The 17881-nt window shown below is 37.4% G+C and overlaps 1 protein-coding gene across 1 annotated transcript in view; it reads right to left on the bottom strand.

The window, feature by feature from the left end:
• The window catches only part of LOC120247399 (coiled-coil domain-containing protein 91-like), a gene marked incomplete at its 5' end in the record, with an annotated part of 135542 nt that overhangs the window by 29756 nt on the left and 87905 nt on the right, over positions 1–17881 (bottom strand). The gene's annotated exons all lie outside the window — the stretch shown is intronic.

The following is a 17881-nucleotide window of genomic DNA, read 5'->3' as shown; positions in this document are numbered from 1 at the left end:
TTCTGGTGCCTACCCTTCCATCAACACTGGTAGCTCACCCTGATAGTGTAACATATACTCAGACGAGTGCAAGAGTACGTACTGATACACTGCTAGAGCTTTCCAAACTATTAGTGGTCTAGAAATGTGGGAAGAGTTCTTGGATCAAGACATACAGATTTGGGCGCATGGGTGACTCAGTTGGGGCGTCTGACTTCAGCTCAGGTTATGATCCTGCAGTTCGTGAGTTCGGGCCCTGCATCAGGCTCTCTGCTGACAGCTCAGAGTCTGGAGCCTGTGTCTTCCTCTCTCTCTGTCCCTCTCCCTCTCAAAAATAAATAAACATTAAAAAAAAGACACATAGTTTATATCTAACTGAAAATAATACTCCTTCACCAAAAATTTTGTGCTAGAAGTAGCCTTGAAACCTAAAAATATTATATTCATATTATGAGAAATAGAAATTCTATAATTTTGTGCTTTAGAGCATTCCTTTTTCCTCTTCCTTGTTCCCATTATCATCAGCCTTGAAAAGTAATCCAAACATTTTCATTTGGATGGTATTTAGCTAGCTATCACACATATCTTTTTATACAGTGTACACCTTTAAATAGATCTTTAAATATCATGCGTATTTAATTGCACAATGATTATCCATGTATACTAATTTTTTTTAAGTTTATTTATTTTGAGAGAGACAGAGAAAGAGAGTGCACGTGCACATGCGCAAGCAGGAGAGGGACAGAGAGGAAGAGGGAGAGAGAATTCCAAGGCATGGAGCCCAACTCAGGGCTCGACCTCACGAACGGTGAGATCATGACCTGAGGCAAAATCAAGAATGAGATGCTTAACCAACTGAGTTACCCAGGAGCCCCTACACAAACTAATTTTTAAAAGAGAATTTAATAAAATAATTATATTAAAAACATAACTAAGTCACTCGTGTCATCATGCAGAACTAAGCTTGACTAAACTGCAATGTACATAACAATCTAGAGAAGAGCAGTCCCTCGCTGCTTGAAAACAATAAATAGCTTTCTACCTTGCAAGATGACACACACGCCCCACCCACAATCCCACCACTAAGATTTATTATACCTGCCTATTCAAGACGTGGCCCCCAGACCAATATCATGGATCGACTGTTACATCATAAACCAGCCTAGGAAGTGCTGTGCCTGCTAAGAGAAGAAAGGGACTATCCCTCAAAGGAACTAGAGGACCTAGTCAAGTCAAGTACCAGCAGGATACAGGACACCATGTATGAGAGAGTGCTCAGTCAAGAGGAGATAGACTATGAGTTTAGATAATGGATATTGATTATTGATATGGAAGCATTCTCTCATAGGATTTAATACCCTAGCAAGATCACCTGAGATGATGCTAAGATGCTGCTATGAGGGCTCTTGGAAGAATAGAAAAAGCAATGGTCCACATAACATGAAGCAGAAATGCCGTAACTGCTATGCCAGACAGAAGAAGTTCTATCATAGGCTACAGCATCCAGAGCTGCTGGCCTGATAGAATGAGGGAATGGTCTATTAAAGGTGCAGCTAGGGCTCCTTGGAGATGATGTCCTATAATTCATTCTCTAGGATGCAGAATATACTTTAAGTCTACAACCATTATAAGGAGCTGTGTTTCCAAGAAGTGCAATTCATGGGTCCAGGAACTATGAGTTAGGAGTATGCGTGGCCTTATTTATCATAATTCTTAATAAATGAATTGGAGAATCTGTGCTTCTCCCTCCTGCAGACAGACTGTAGGCTTTAGAGGCACTGATTCCTAGAAGGGCAATGATATTCCACCAAAGGACACAAAATAAGTCTCATTAAATTTTAAGCTATTATTGCTAACTGGCCACTTTGGGCTCCTCTTGTCAAGAACAGTAGGCAAGGAAAGAAGGCAGATGTAATTGATCCTGATCAAAAAAGACAGGGGAAAAAAAAAAAAAAAAGAGGAGACAGGACTTATTACACAGTGACATCCAGGTAATCCAATAGGGCATCTCTTAGCACTCCTTTGCCTCTTTTTTACTGTAAATAGACACGTTCAACAGCTATAGCCTGAGAAACACATGGCAAAAGAATCTTAGAGGTCTTATGGATGTGGTTGGGGTTATTTCATCAGTAAGTCCCTGAAACAACAGAGTTCAGCCAAGAGTAAGAGGAATCTAGAACAAAGAGTAGAGGAGGGAGACAAGAATTAGTTGTGTCCTTGAGATCAGCTAATGCAGGGGTTACTAGCTCATGTCACCAATTTTCCTTTTGTAGGTTTCCCCACAAAAGAAGACCAAAAGACTAAACAATCCTCAAAGAACTGTTTCAAGAACCTATTAAGTAATGGAAGTGGATGTGATTGGTGCAAAAGATGAACTCTAGTGCACCATCAAGAACTTACTTTCAAGATGAAGTTGCTAGTTGCTGAGATTGTTGGAGACTGGTGGGTTTTTAGTGGAGTCCCTCTCCGGGAATTAAGACCTTGGGCCAAGTCATGTCCTTTCCGTGAGAGACTCCTACATTCAATGACTGTTCACTATGGGAGTATAAAGGTTTAGACCCCTGGCCTCAAGGTGATCTGATCCAACTCTGAAGGGCCACCCCTTCAGAGCTGTAGAGCCTCAGCTCCAAGGCTCTACAGAATTAGCTGAAGCCCTTGTACAACTAAATTACAACTCCTCCCTTTGCCCAATCCTATTTTCTTCTTCCCTATAACCTATTTCCTTCAGCATAGGTACTGATCCTAAAGGCATTCCCTGCCCTGATAAATTTCCTGCAAACAAATGTCAATCTCAGAGTTTCTTTTTCAGGGACATCTGACTTAAGACAAACTGGTAAGGCTGTACTAGTATCAGCTGATTATTAGATGTGGATATAGCATAAAGACATGAACTCCTAGAGCTGTAAGAGGCTGGAAAGAGCATTCTTTTCAGTGGTAAGCACTTCCTTCCCCTAAAAATGAATTCAGAAAAGTGGTGGGAGGATAGAAAGACAACTGAAAAACAATCAAAATAGTTTCTGAGTCCCTTGGAAAACTATCTTTATAATTTAGGATACTTATCTTGGTAAATAGAAGACTGTCATTGAGAAAATTGATAGTGATTTTGGAGTCAGTTGTTTGATTGTCACTACGAGCGGATGGATGCTACTGGCATCTATTGGGTAGAGGCAAGGGATGATGTTAAACATCCAAGCAACAATGACTATACAGCCTCCCACAATAATTATTTGGCCTAAAAGGTCAATACAGCCAATGTTGAGAAACCCTAGTTTAGAGGTCATGAAGTATATTACATTCATCTTCTTACAATCTTGGGATTATGGGATTATTAGTATCTCTTTACTACAGATGGGGAAATTGAGCACAGTGAAAGAAACTAACTCGCCAAATATTGAAAAGAATGCTACCAGTAAAAATGGATATAGTAGTTCATTCTATTTCATGCAATTTTTTTCTGGTCCAGACGGCAGTCATTACCTGAACTTTTTATCTCAATTAATCACTTCCCTACAAACCAAGAGGTAGCAAGCTTATTTAGTGGCGCACAACTGTCATTCACTGCTAAATTCCTTATTATGAAACTAAACCCTTAATTATATTAAGAAACTAAGCCCTGAATTTGCCTCAGAGAAAAAAAATCACTTGCAAATTTACGCTTCTGATTTTATATAAAGTTTATTCCCAAAGCTTGATTCAAATAAAGAATTGATACACTGTATACTACTACTGGCAGATTAATATATTTATACATAGTATTAAAAATAATCTTGTTTTGTATTTTAGCCCCGAGAGATAGGCTAAGGAAATACTGTCACCGATGATAATCCCAGGTCTGTCAAGAGGGAGCATGGAGTCTAGTTGTTAGGAATGTTCTCTCTGGAGTCCCAATTCTGCCATTTTCTAGGGATATGACCTTGGATAATTTACCTAACCTTTCTCAAAGCTTAAGTTTTCTTACTGTAAAACAGTTAATATACTATGAGGCCCATTTTAAGGATTAAATAAGATAATGCATATGAAACAGTGACTGGTAAACCATGCACACTAAATATATGATAGTTATGTGGAACATCTGATGCTTTTTGGCTTCTAGCACCTATTTCTCTTTATTAACAGCAACTTGAACTCCATTTGGGGAATTAATTGTTACCCCTTGGGTTTAGTATGGTGGACTGTAATTAGGTATCTTGCCCTCCTCTAGCCAAAGGGCAGGTATATAATCGAAACCAACCCAATTAGATGTTCCCTCTCTGAAATTCATATACTGGGTGGAGAAACAACACAGAAAATGGTTAGTTTTGTCCATTCCTGGTAATGCTACCCTGACCAGTTAATTTTTCATTATAACACCATTGTTAACATTGCTGCCTCTGAATTTCTAAAAGTGATTTCCTTTCTTGCCCATGCCAATGTCTGGTGTACAGCCGTCCATCAATTCTGCAAGCCTCTGATAACCTTTCAACAAAATCGCTTTTCCCGAAGTTAGCCTGGTCCAGGTATATTGCTTGTAACCAAAAAACTCTATATACAGTAGTTATGTCTTAAGTCTGCATAAATTATCTAATCTGATATTTAATTATAGTAAGGGCAAAGAAGATTTAGTGACTTCTCTCTGCTTTCAGAAATATGTTTTATCATTGACTTGGCTTTTGGTTTTAGCCCTAAAACATATCCCCACACAGTGAAGTCTACATAGGAACTGAGGACTGTTTACCTAAAAGAAAATTCTGTGGAGCAAAGGTGCTGTTTAAGCAGTCATCTCTGTTTGCTCACTGTTGGAGCACTTCTTGGTAGGGCTTCAAGAAATACAAGGCAAGTGAAAAGAAACTGAATGTCTGATTGATGTCTGATTGCCTGAGTCCACAATTCTATAGGCTTACCTGAGATCTTAAATAAGAATCTTTTCAGATACAGAGGCTTTCATTATTTTTGGCTTCCCTTCTGTGTCTTGGATGTGGTTGCTTTTTGGGTATAGCTGCGGGTCAGACTCTGTGTGGTAAATCTGAATCTGCAATTACTGGCATCCAGGGTCAGAGGAGAGGGGTGTAGCAGCAGTGAAAGTGCATGTTTCTTAAACAAGGAAAGAAATGAATAATCACTTTGGTTTTGCTTTACAGATGCTTTGATCCATTTCATTTTTCACTGCGGGAAGAGAGAATGGCAATCTCTGAGTTGCTTTAGCACTCACTTCCCAGAATAACTTTCAAGTCCATGGAGTATCACGCCTCTGTCAGCGGTGTTAAACTAGGAACAAGCCATTAAGATGGCATTTCAGTGCAGGACATGGAAAATATGTTCTTTTCCCATCACTGGGTGTACAAAATTCGGCACTCCATTCATTTGCCCACACTTCAGAATAGATGACTCTAAGGGCAAATGGTAAGAGTTCTTTGAACAGAAAAGTTTGTAAAAACTAAATGAGTAGTTAAGAAAGTCAAAGACTTCCTGGTTCTTACTGAATAATTATGCCAAATACCAGATTTTTGTGAAAAAATAGGGGAAAAGAAGTTCATTAACGGATACTAACACGGGTAGCAGTTCCTATTTTCAGTGTTACTGAAGCAGCCCTTACCGACTGCAGTGCGTACAGTTTAGGGTGTTCTCCAGCACCATGATCAGTCTGTCATTTCGCAGAAAGTTTCCAGAACTAAAATGGCAGGTTAATTTATAGCTTTGGGTGAAGCTGTTCTGCTAAACTTGACTGAAGTCCGTTACCTGCCCCAAAGGGCATTTTTTCTTGATCTACACATGATGCAAGAAATATATGCATAAGAATCTTTTAAGTGACATAAGCATTTCCATGCATATAGTTTGATAATTAGTTCAAAATTTTCCTTAAAAAAACTCATCTAACTTCTAGAAGGCATGGAAATATTTCGTGATTACATAATTTATTCACTTTCCTAAGAAATACTTTACCCCCTGGTGGTAAAGCAACAACTGATTCAGGGTGGTCTTTGATTATTCTTTTGTCTCAGTTGTCTGCCCTCTTTTCTCAACCTACTAGTTAGTAATTCTACATTTTGTGGAGTTTAAGGACCCTGGTTGCAAGGGATTTATTTATGTTATGGATCATGCTACACTGAACACATAATGGAACTCATCAATTAAAGATTCCTAAAGTGACAGTTTCAGCATCATGTCTTATGATAATATAAATCCTTCCTTATTCTTAAGAAACATACAAGTGTCATCAATTATTTCCGTGGGTGCTTTTTAAGCCAGAATCTAATTTTACAATTTAGAGCCTAGTTCAAACATGCTAGGAGACTTAGAAGGTGCTAATTTCAACCATGAGCCCAAAGTAAATGTTCTTCAGTGTGAAGCTGCATCTAATCATTTATTCACGTCTCATGGGAGCAGAGGAATGAGGCATCTCAGTGATTCTCACTCTTCCCTACATAAAACCCTACTAGTGCTTTCTCACCAGAGATCAGATGAATGCTAACTACTTTTATTAAATTACAGGATTTATGCAGATGTTAAGATATAGCTACTCTGTACCTGTAGGGCTTTTTGGTTATAAGCAATAGAACTGGATCAGGCTAACTTTAGAAAGAGACCCAGCAATAACACTGCTAGGAATTTACCCAAGGGATACCCAAGGAGTGCTGGTGTATAAGTGCACATGGACCCCAATGTTCACAGCAGCACTTTCAACAATAGCCAAATCATGGAAACAGCCTAAGTGTCCACAAACTGACCAATGGATCAAGAAGATGTGGTTTATCTATACAATGGAATACTACTTGGCAATGAGAAAGAATGAAATCTGGCCATTTGTAGCACCATGGATGGAACTTGAGGGTGTTCTGCTGAGCGAAATAAGTCAGGCAGAGAAGGTCAGATACCATATGTTTGCACGTATAGGAGGATTAGGAGGAACTTGGGGGAGAAGAAGGGGAAAAATACTGGGGGAGAGGGAGGGAGGCAAACCACGAGGGACTCTTGAATGCCGAGAACAAACTGAGGGCTGATGGGGGTGGGGGGGAGGGGAAGGGGGGTCATGGGCATGGAGGAGGGCACTTGTGGGGATGAGCCCTGGGTGTTATATGGAAACCAACTTGGCAATAAACTATTTAAAAAAATTAAAATTAAAATAAAAAAAAAGGGATTTTGTGGAAAGGATACCAGAGGCTTACACAATTGACAGGGGACCGTACCCCAGACATAGAAATGGACAAGCTAAGTTTTCTCCTTTTATTAAATTGATATTTTCAGTTCAAGTACAATAAGTTAATACACTCACTGCCTTGCACATTTTACTACTTTTGAGAATTTTCTTTTTCCTTAGTTTAAATCAGAGGTTGCTATATTATAGCTAAGAAAACTAAAAGATGGCACCATGCTTTTAAAAATATGATTCCACTGAACTAATACTGGGTGTCAATCCTTTATATAGATTGGTCTTCTGTCCCAATGCTGCTGAGAACTACATCCAGTTCAGGTGATTAATTCTTACCTGACTATATCATTTTTGTGGTGTAAACTTGTTGGAAGACAGGTAAAATTGTTATAATGGCTTGTCTGAGATGACAATTTGGGGTCTTTAAGTAGTGGGGAAAAGCATACAGGAGTCTAAACTTATGGACTACTGAGTATTTATAAGTATAGGCTTATGAAATTCTGCCTCCTTTTAAGAAAAATGGATGAAGAATGTCATGTCTTTCAGATAATGCATAGATAATAACAAAGAACATAATTTAAAATACTCCCCCAAACTAAGAAGGCAATTTATATATTTGAAAGCAGTTGAGCGGCACCTGGGTGGTTCAGTTGGTTAAGCATTTGACTTTGGCTCAGGTCATGATCTCACTGTTTGTGAGTTCAAGACCCGCGTCGCACTCTGTGCTGACAGCTCAGAACCTGGAGCCTGCTTCAGATTCTCTGTCTCCCTCTTTGTCTGTTCCTCCCTCACTCATGCTCTATATCTGTCTCTCAAAAATAAATAAATGTTAAAATAAATAAATAAATAAATAAATAAATAAATAAATAAAAGCAGTTGTGTCAATACAAACTTTACTCTAGGGGCCTTAGTCTTTACATTGTATTCAGGTAAGTAACATCCATTTTTGATTCCCAATTAAGTGCACATGGTATTGATGTCATTTGTGGCTTCATGCTTAGTTTGTCCTTTATTTTTTTTCTTATCCAAATCCCAACCCTTCTGATCAGTCAGAAGTGTATTTAGCTGTATATAATAGAAATCTGACAAACAGTGGCTTAAAGAAGGGTTTATTATTTAATGCAGCATGGCTTCGGGGAGTAAGCCATCCAGAGATGGTAAGCAGTCCAGGAACAGACTATTATCTTACATGAGTGTAAGATATACATTTCCTTTAGTGTGTGTGTGTGTGTATATGTGTGTGTGTGTGTGTGTGTGTGTGTGTATACACATATATATTTCACCCTTCCCCCCACTTTGGTCATAAGATGGCTGTTGCACCTTTAGGCATTAATTTATGTTCTAAATAGGACAGAAGGAAAAGGAAGAGAAAAACATACCTGCCAAAGGAGTGTGCCTATTTTTACCAAAAAAGAACGTTCTTAGAAGCCTCACTCAATAGACACTTTGGCACCTCAGTGGCTTCAACTGGGTTATGCGGCCACTAAAGATTGAAGAGGAGTTTGAGGAGGAAGCTGTTTGTGACTGTGTACACTGCTACCTTTAAAAACCCTGGAATTCTATTAACTCGGCAGAAGGAGAGACATTATCTTATGTAGGTATTTAGTACTGTTTGCCACGATTCTGCAGTGCTAGATGAAGAACTACAGTCTTTACACAGTCTGCTCTGTTTCTTCATGTTTCCTTCTCTGAACGCTCTGAGCAACGATAGGCTGAGTCATATTACAACTGTGTGCTGCCTCGTACAATGCACTCATTTTAAAATATGTATTTTAGACTCATCATCCCATAAATTCTCAAAACTGAGGGTCAAATTTTATAATACTTCTGCATCATGTAAACATATTTGACTTCCTAATGAATTTCATTTCAATCCTGTTCTCTAGAAAAGTAAATAGTTTATCATTGTTGCTCTAAAAGTTATTTCATTCTTGACTACACCCTAAGCAATCTAGCTATTTTCTAAATTGCTTTAAGTCTTACTGGCTCTCTGCTATTTTCCCTAAGCTTATAGCTTTCCTAACAACATTACAACAATAAAACCAAACAAATGAGAGAAAACATTGTCCTGTGTTATATCAAAGGTCTTAAGGAGTGAGGTATATTTTAAAATAACTTTAAACTTAGTGCTGAAGTAACTGTGGTACAAATCAATTACAACAACTATTCTGCATCTCTTTTCATTTTCATTTCCTCTCTCAAACATGTATTCCAATTAGAAGAAATGAAACAGACTAAATAGAGAGTCTTAAACAGACAGTGCAATTTTCTCAATAAATAAGTGCTCCCCTCACAATGGCTCTTTAAAAAAAGTCTTTATTTATCCTTTTTTAGACCTAAACATGGAAAAGACCACTGGTCTAAAATAGAATCTCTACATTCCAACAAAATGGTTATTTATTAATTTATGAACACATATTGTATTTTTCTAGGAATATGTTATACATGTTATGAAATATGTACTTTAAAAATGAGGCTAATGCAACTGAATAATGCTTCATTATATTTAAAAATCTTGATACAGCAATTTGGCTCTAGATGTAGTTTAGCACTTATTTTATTTTACTTTTAATTTGAGAGAGAGAGAGCGAGATCGAGCGAGCACACAAGCAGGGGAGAGGAGCAGAGGGAGAGGAAGCAAATCTTAAGCAAGCTCCAGGCTCAGTGCAGAGACCAACATGGAGCTCGGTCTTACGACCGTGAGATCATGACCTGAGCCAAAATCGAAAGTCAGATGCTCAACTGACTAAGCCACCCAGGTGCCTCAACACGGATTTCAATGGCTGTCAGAGCTGAAAAAGATACCTCAAAATAATATGTAGGTGAAATGTGAAACACAGCATAGTTAACTCTACTTATTAAATCATGAGGCTCATTTTCCAATTTCATCCATAGGTTAAGTTTAGTGAAATTCTGAAAACACTGAATTGAGTATTATAGGACACTAAAAATCTGTGAAAAAGTTGTAGCATTTTACTGTTATGTTTGGTGTTTTAAGGAGATGAGAGAAGAAATAAGAGGCAAGATGACGTAGAGCCATATAGGCCACTGCAAGGATTCTGGCTTTCCTCTGAGTGACTTGGACCCATCTCAAGATTTTACACAGAGGAGTGAGATAATTTGACTGAAGTTTCAAAAATGACTTTGCAGTGCAAGAGTAGAAGTAAAGATACCAGTTAGGAGATTTGTGTAGAAGTCCAGGCAAGAGCTGATAGTGGCTTGGAAAACTGTGATTGCAATCGAGTTGGTCAGAATCTGGATATATTTTAAAGATAGATCTTATATACTGGACATAGGGAGAGAGAAGGAATTCTTAAAGTTCTGGTATAGACGTCATTATGCTAAGAAGGGTTCTATGATCCACTAGGACTTCATCAGGTCGTCTTTCCAGGTGCTTCTATGGCACCCTGTCCCACTTCTGTGTCAGCACTCTCACATGGGTGGCAATTTCTGGTTTTCCCCAGACTATAGTTTTTCCAAGACTATAAATCATCCTTGGAAGTATAGAGATCATGTCTATCTTCCTTATAGTATATACTTAGTATATAAATATTTGTAATATTTTTATACTAATACGTAAATAAATTATACTAAATATACTTTAGTATATAAATATTAAATTAGCATTTATTAAAGAGTGAATAGAATCCCAAGCAGGTTCTGTACTGTCAGTGCAGATCCCAATGTGGGGCTCGAACTCACAAACCATGAGATACTGGCCTGAGCTGAAGTTGGACGCTTCACTGACTGAGCCATCTGGGTGCCCCAGAACAAAATTTTCTTGAACATATGCTATTTGCAGGTTGCCTCTGAGATACTGAGGATACAGTGGTGAACAAAATAGACCAAGATCCTCTCCCTATTAGACTTTATACTTTAATGAGGGAGACAATTAACATGGACTTTTGTCTGTTTTTTTTTTTTTAATTGATGCATCCCTAGTACTTAGAGTACTTCCTAGTACGTATTAGATATCTGATGGTATTTGATGATTGAATGCAAAATGCAATATAAACTATTAAAATAGTTTCAGATAATGTTACATACTGAGAAGAAAATAAAATGGAGTCATGATACAATAAAATAAGGTTAGTAGAAGAGAGGGTAGCTTGCCGACATTGGTTTATGTGGTGGATTAGATTACTGTTTGGCAAACGTTAACCCATTCTTTTTCCCCACCTCCATGGAAGGATTAGTTTTCCACTCCATTGATGTTGAATTTGACCTGCGACACCATTAGCCTCGTGGTGTGGAATGTACTTTTCTGCCTTTTGACCTTGGGCTTGGCCATATGACTTGATTTGGCTCACAAGACGTCAGAGGTGATACAGTCAAAAACTTGTTCATGATTTTGGGTTTCCCCTCTTGCACTTCTGCCACTGACGTAAGAAGAACATGCCTTGGATAACCCATCATAGATACCCTCTGACTTTTGGAAACTCTGCCCAAGTGGTTTAAATTTCTTTCATTAAATTCAAAAACATTGATTCTTGAATGTCTATGCTATTTTCATTAATCTGTTGATTACTAATGTCAGAATCTTAAATATAAAAGGAATATGAGTGAACAAGTTGTATTTTGGTGGGAGAGTTGAAAGGAAAGGACTTTTACTAACTATTAAAGTACACAATAAAAAAAGGTAGATGTAAAACTTCTTTTTTTATTAACAGGATTTTTTAGTAATTTAACCACTAAAATCAACTAAGAGCAGAAGGAGAGCATGTTTGTTTAGTCCAGTGGCTAAGCTCCACCCCAGACAAGATATTTTCATTTTCAACACATGATACATAAGAAAAGGAAAATGCAAACCACAGGAATGGAATAAATATTGAGGACAAAAGCAAAGTGTTGAATATATTATAGTCACACTAAATCTTAAATGAATAAGCACTCTAAACTATAAAGGAAAAACTAAGCAACAAAGTTATTTTATATGCCAAATGTCCCCACAGATGAATAAAAAGCAGACATTAAAATTCTTGTAAAATGGCAAAGAAACTATGATTAATATGTTCCTGGTACAAGGTAATGATCACATTATGCATGTAAAAAATATGAAAATTTGAAAAATCTTGGGGTCAAGAATAGTGGGATCATTTAATGAATCGATCTCAACATACACTGAATGTTGGATATAGGATTTATCCTAAAATATTGTACTTCAACTCAAATGGTCAGAAAATTATCTACCCTGGAAAACATTATCTGGAAAAGCCTCAAATGGACTGGAGGGATCTAATGTTGAAACTTACTAGTATAATAATGTTCTGACTGGCAGCCAGTTTGATTATGAGTAGCCATAATCTTCTATAGACCACAATCTCAAAGAAAGATAGAAGTAAAAAGGACCTGTGAAAATAGAACAAAACCTACATATTTATTACACAGTTAGGGACTAAAGATTCTTCTTTTTCAGACTTAGAACGTATGTGACTTAATATGACAAAGAGTACTTTGCTATCTAGTTTCCTATTTTCTTTAGTTTCTTCAGAGTTAAAAAAAATAACAGAGGTTGATAGCAAGAAAATGGAGAGGATTTAGAAGAAACAGATCCACTGATAAGAGCGTGAAGTAAATACAGAGAACAAAGATGTTTCCAAGGACACAAGAGACAACTAAAATTTATCTAGGTGAATTCAGTAAAAAGACAAGTTAATCAAGTTCTTTCTACTTCAGGAATGAATCTTTGTGGCCATCACTCTATCAAAACAAGTACTATAATTAATGTATAAAGTATATCCCTACATTACTGAAGGTAAGAATTGTTGGTTAATTGAGGAACAAGTTTAATCACTAAAACTTAGAAAAAATCTGTTTATATATATCTTCCAAAACTATTTTTAGCATAAATACATGGAACAAAAACCTTATCTATCCAAATACTGCATATCCTCTGAATAGTGTCACATCATTTCGGCGTAACTGTAGAAACCTCAGATTATTTGCGAAAGTATGAACTTGTGGTGTCCAAGTGGCAAACTTTCTACAAGATGTCTGATGAACCTGGCGACTGCTAAAGCCCTGTTTTAGTTAAGAATGAAACCCATGTAGTTTGACTTCAAAGGATCAGATTTAGAATTAGCCATGAGACTAAAAAGCTGGAAAAATATTTCTAGAGTAACCATAGCAACTTGGAAAAAATTCCCAAAATATGTAGTGGCCATTTGTAATGTTCTCTGATTTTTGATACCCTTCCTGTGTTTGATGAATTTCTAGCCTTATGAGGCATGACTCCCCTAGGTAAAACTCAGAAAACTTAGTTATCTATCCTGCTCTACTCCCAAGTCTCTGCTAATCAGAGTCACCGTGATACTTTCTGATTCAGAAAAAACAAGAGGAAGCGCTGTAGAGCATCCATTTTGTTTGTATGGATGAGACACAGTCAATGGTTGGATATTGCAATGGTTACATGAAGCAATGGGTTCTTTTGGTGGTTGGTGGGGATGTTGCAGTAAAGGAGGACTTGAAGCAAGTTTGGTGGTGTAGTTTTGGTATTGTTTCCAGAAGCTTAACCTTGCCTGGTTCTCCAGCTTTCAACAATTTGGGCAACTACTCAATTTCCTTTTAAAACACCTTTTATTACTGCCTAAGTAGCCAGAAAAGCCCTGGTTGATACTAAATGGCTACTAAGAAGTGGCTGAAGGCCATGTAACCTCAGGAATATCAGAAGGATCTATGGTTAGTTCTGGCTCTCTAAGGGCTGATGGTTCTAAAATTCCAGCCAGTTTTCTGAAAGAAAAAAATAAAAAAGTAACATCTGTCAGCCTGCATAGTAGCAAAGTAAAAAATTATTAACTACAGTCACTTGAAATGAAGTGATCAATGAAGGCAAGACTTCGGAAGATCCAGAGACTACTAATATGGAACAGCAATATTAACAGTGTGAAGAAGACAAAACTATTTGCTTTTAATTCCACAGCACAGCTTTACAAAAGAAAATGAAATGTTCACAATTCTAAATTCTCAGTTAAAGGCAAAAATCGCAGCCAAGAGCTATTTCCTGGTGCTCCCAGGGAGGGAAAAGCCAGCATCAGTGAACAACACTGTCTACTTTTTATAGATCAGGAGTGCTCATGCTGCTTTCCATGGAGGTGAGTTGTAATCAGAATGCTCTGGCCTGCACTGACCATTGGCTTTGGCTAGTTGATCAAATGATCCATATAACAAGACAGGCATCCAAAAAATTCCAACTTAATAAAATTATAAGATTCCCAGATTTAATGAAGAGATGTCTGACTTGAGCCACTACAGCAAAAATTTATATTGTCTTTTCCAATTTCTAGTCCTAAGTCAATTATTTGCAGATTCAGAGTTTTCTGAGCAAAGAAGAGAACACAAGTTCCTTAAGATAAAGATTGTAATGACATCACAGGTGTAAACTGTAAACTGTGAGCTGGGCCTCTTCTCATCAAGGTAACTGCACTGGAGAAAGGGAAATACCAGGTCTTTTGAGTACTGTTGTATATCAGCTCTGAACTAACTCTAAAAACCAAGGGACCTAGAATACCACTGTGGATTACTGGTCACAAAGGATGATTGTAGAAATCCAATGATGAGTGGAGTTTTACCCTGAATCAGCCTCACATCCAGCCCACTAGGACCTTAAACACAGAGTATACAGCTGGCACTGGAGAAGGAGAGTAGATTACCAGAGGCTTCATCAGATAGTGATTTTATAAGCAGCTGCTATTGCAGATGTACATTCTTTACTTGAGCTCTCAGCACCAGGTAGAGGACTATTAATCTGCAAATGATTTTTCCCCCTCTTTCCCAATAGAGAGAGAACACCTGTAACAGCTGCTTTCATAGAGCAATAAACCATTCTATCTTAGGGTTATATAAATTATTTGGCCTTGAACTGCAATATATTTCACAAAGACCATTAGTGTCTCGCCAAAACATAGGACAACTATATTGATGACATTATGTCTACAGGACTTGGAAAGCAGGAGGTAATAAGTATTCAAGACTCTTTGTACAGAAACACAACTATAAATCCAATATAAGTGTAGTAAGGTTTGAGATACATTGTAAGAATATATAAGAGCTACACCTCAGCGAAGTTTCTGAGGGCCCAGTGATCTTGAGCGTGTCAGGATAATCTCTACAGTTAAAAGAAACGAACTGGACCTTGGGCCTCCTGCCATCAAAACACAGGCAAAATGGCATGTGGGTCTTTTTGAAAGTAATATACATCATATTGGGAATCTTGCTTTAACCTGTTTATAAAGTGACCTGAAAGCCTCCAGCTGGGAGTGGGCACAAGCGGAAAAGCAGCCTTCCCAGGTAATCTGGGCTACAGAGTATCTACTTGGCTTTCACAGCCAACTGATTCAATGGACTTAGAACTGCCAATATTTTATCAGAATGCTAGATGGAGCCTGTGGCAAGTTCTGGTTGAAGAATCCCAGCACAGATCTCTAAAGTTTTGGAGCAATATCATCCGGCAGGAAATGTGTTGCCTTTGAAAAGGAGCGTTTAGCTTACTATTAAATGCTATCAGAGTCTGTAGATTGGACTGTGGAAAAAAATAAATGTGACCTGATCTGACCTAAATAAACTTGGTTTAGCTGATTCACTGAGCTATTAAATTAGGCATGCTCAGTAGCAAGCCATATTAAGTGATTGTGACACATATGGAATGAGACTTGAGAAAGTTCTTACAGCAGAAATCATATGATCAGATCACTCACACGCTCAGCTATACTTGCCTTGTGGTAGGTTGCTGCGAGATTTCAGGCTATTCCCTTTGTGAATTTTGTTTTTACATGGGATAGCTGAAGTATTTTGTTCTTCCTTGACCTGATGTTACTGTTAATATGGTTACGTATGGAACAAGGGTTTATTTTGAAGGTAAGGTTTTAAGTATTAGCAAAGAGTATATATAAATTGATCTTGAATACCCAAGCAATGTAGGATAGTGTATGTTTGTCATATTTTCTTGTTTTGGCATTTTGTGAGAACCCTTAAGATGCCAGGAAATATCCTATGCTTGTAAGTTTAGTCACTGGGAGACAGGATGCCAAAAGAGTATTTTCTTAGCTTCTTTTTGTATCCAGTATATAGGCATGAGATCAAACGTCCTTCAACCTGGTTTACTCCCATTAGATTTCAATAAGACATGAGCTATCTGATGAATGAAACTCCACATGGGGCTTTCTTAACTGTTGAGGGTAGAGGGAGAGATTTCGCTAGGGGCTGTGAGATGCAGTCAGAGATACACAAGTGGTGTTAAGTGGGGAAGTGAAAGTAACAAGTTTGGGGGGAGTTTGGGAGGGAAGCAGCAGGAGTGGGATTTCCTCACGAGGCCAGTCCTACATCATGGCTTTGGGCTTGGCTTTTGGAAGCTGAACTTTTCAAAGCCTGTTTTCCCATCCCAATAACCTTTTAATAAATTATTTTTCTGCTTAAGCAGTCAGAGTTAACTTCTGTTGCTTAAAATTAGGAATTCAATCTGAATTTTAAAAATATATAGTTTTCAAGTAGAACAACAGTTTGTCATAGTTACAGGATCTTAATTAGGGTAATTTCAATTCTCTGCTAAAGGGATGCAATGATAAAAATTAGTCCTTAGGGGGTGAACTCATTTGAATGCTGCACCTTTATGTATAAAGTTAAGGATTATGGAATCTCATGCATGGAATCTCAACTGAACCAATCAACGATGAAGGAAACTGATGAAAAATTACTAGGAAAAAGAATACAGGATAATAAAATATCTTTAAAAAGAGAAAAAATAAGATGAGATGTACATTGGTGCATCAATCCCAGAGAAAGAAAAGCAGTAAAATTATGTCTTGTCTATCCATTTAGTATTCTTTATTTTAAAAAATAAGAGAAACTGTCTGATAATCTAGTCAAAGACTAAGGCAAACGTGTGACTCACCCATAATGTAATGGATGTCATTCAGAAATAATGTGATGATAATAAGTGATGTATCTGCTTCCCCTCTGTTACAGACTGTGAGGTTCACATGTGTTAACTAATTAGACTTCCTTTAAAGAGTGAGCACAAAGCTTCCAGAGCAACACAGGAGCACAGAGAGGTCATGTCAGTGCATATGAATCAGCAATGAACAGAATGTCAAGAAGGTTTTCTCTGTTTTCATTTGAGAAGAAAAATACCGCATCTCTTAGAAAATGATTTTTTCATGCTGTTTCCAAGGCACTATTAGTTACAAACCAAATTGTTATTTTTGCTATTTTTTCAAAGGAAAGAACTGATGGCTGAGGAGATACATATGATGGAAAACAACTATATAATAAATCAAGTAGTTGAAATGTAAAAACTACCAGTGTCTTTTTAGTAATAATACCATCTCCTTTCTAGTGAAAGTAAGAAATCTTGACAAAGGAAATAATAGTAATTTCAAGAGTTCCAGTTAAAAAGTAGGACATGAAAAATAACTTATCTCTTAATTATTTGTACATTTGAAAAATAAGTTAAAGAAAGGGAAACAACAGATATTCATAAATATGCAGGTAATATAAAGAACATTAACCTATTGTAGAGTAAGCCTACAATCCCACACATATAATTTCTATAGCCAACTGTTTCAAGTCCACAAGAGAAAGTTATTATATTTGTAAATGTTTTACAAGAAACTCTTGCAGATACTAGTGCAAGGCCTGAATTGTTATTGTTCCAACACTGTATCTTTCTTGTAAATGACAATTTCCTCTATCTAGCAAGATTGAATTAAGAATTGAGAGATGGGCATGGAGGAGGGCACTTGTGGGGATGAGCACTGGGTGTTATATGGAAACCAACTTGAC

Source organism: Hyaena hyaena, unplaced genomic scaffold, assembly GCF_003009895.1.
Source record: "Hyaena hyaena isolate Hyena2069 unplaced genomic scaffold, ASM300989v1 scaffold_520, whole genome shotgun sequence".
NCBI classification, from domain to species: Eukaryota; Metazoa; Chordata; class Mammalia; order Carnivora; family Hyaenidae; genus Hyaena; species Hyaena hyaena.
Note: the sequence above shows the minus strand (reverse complement) of the source record. Positions and strands in the feature narration are given on the sequence as shown.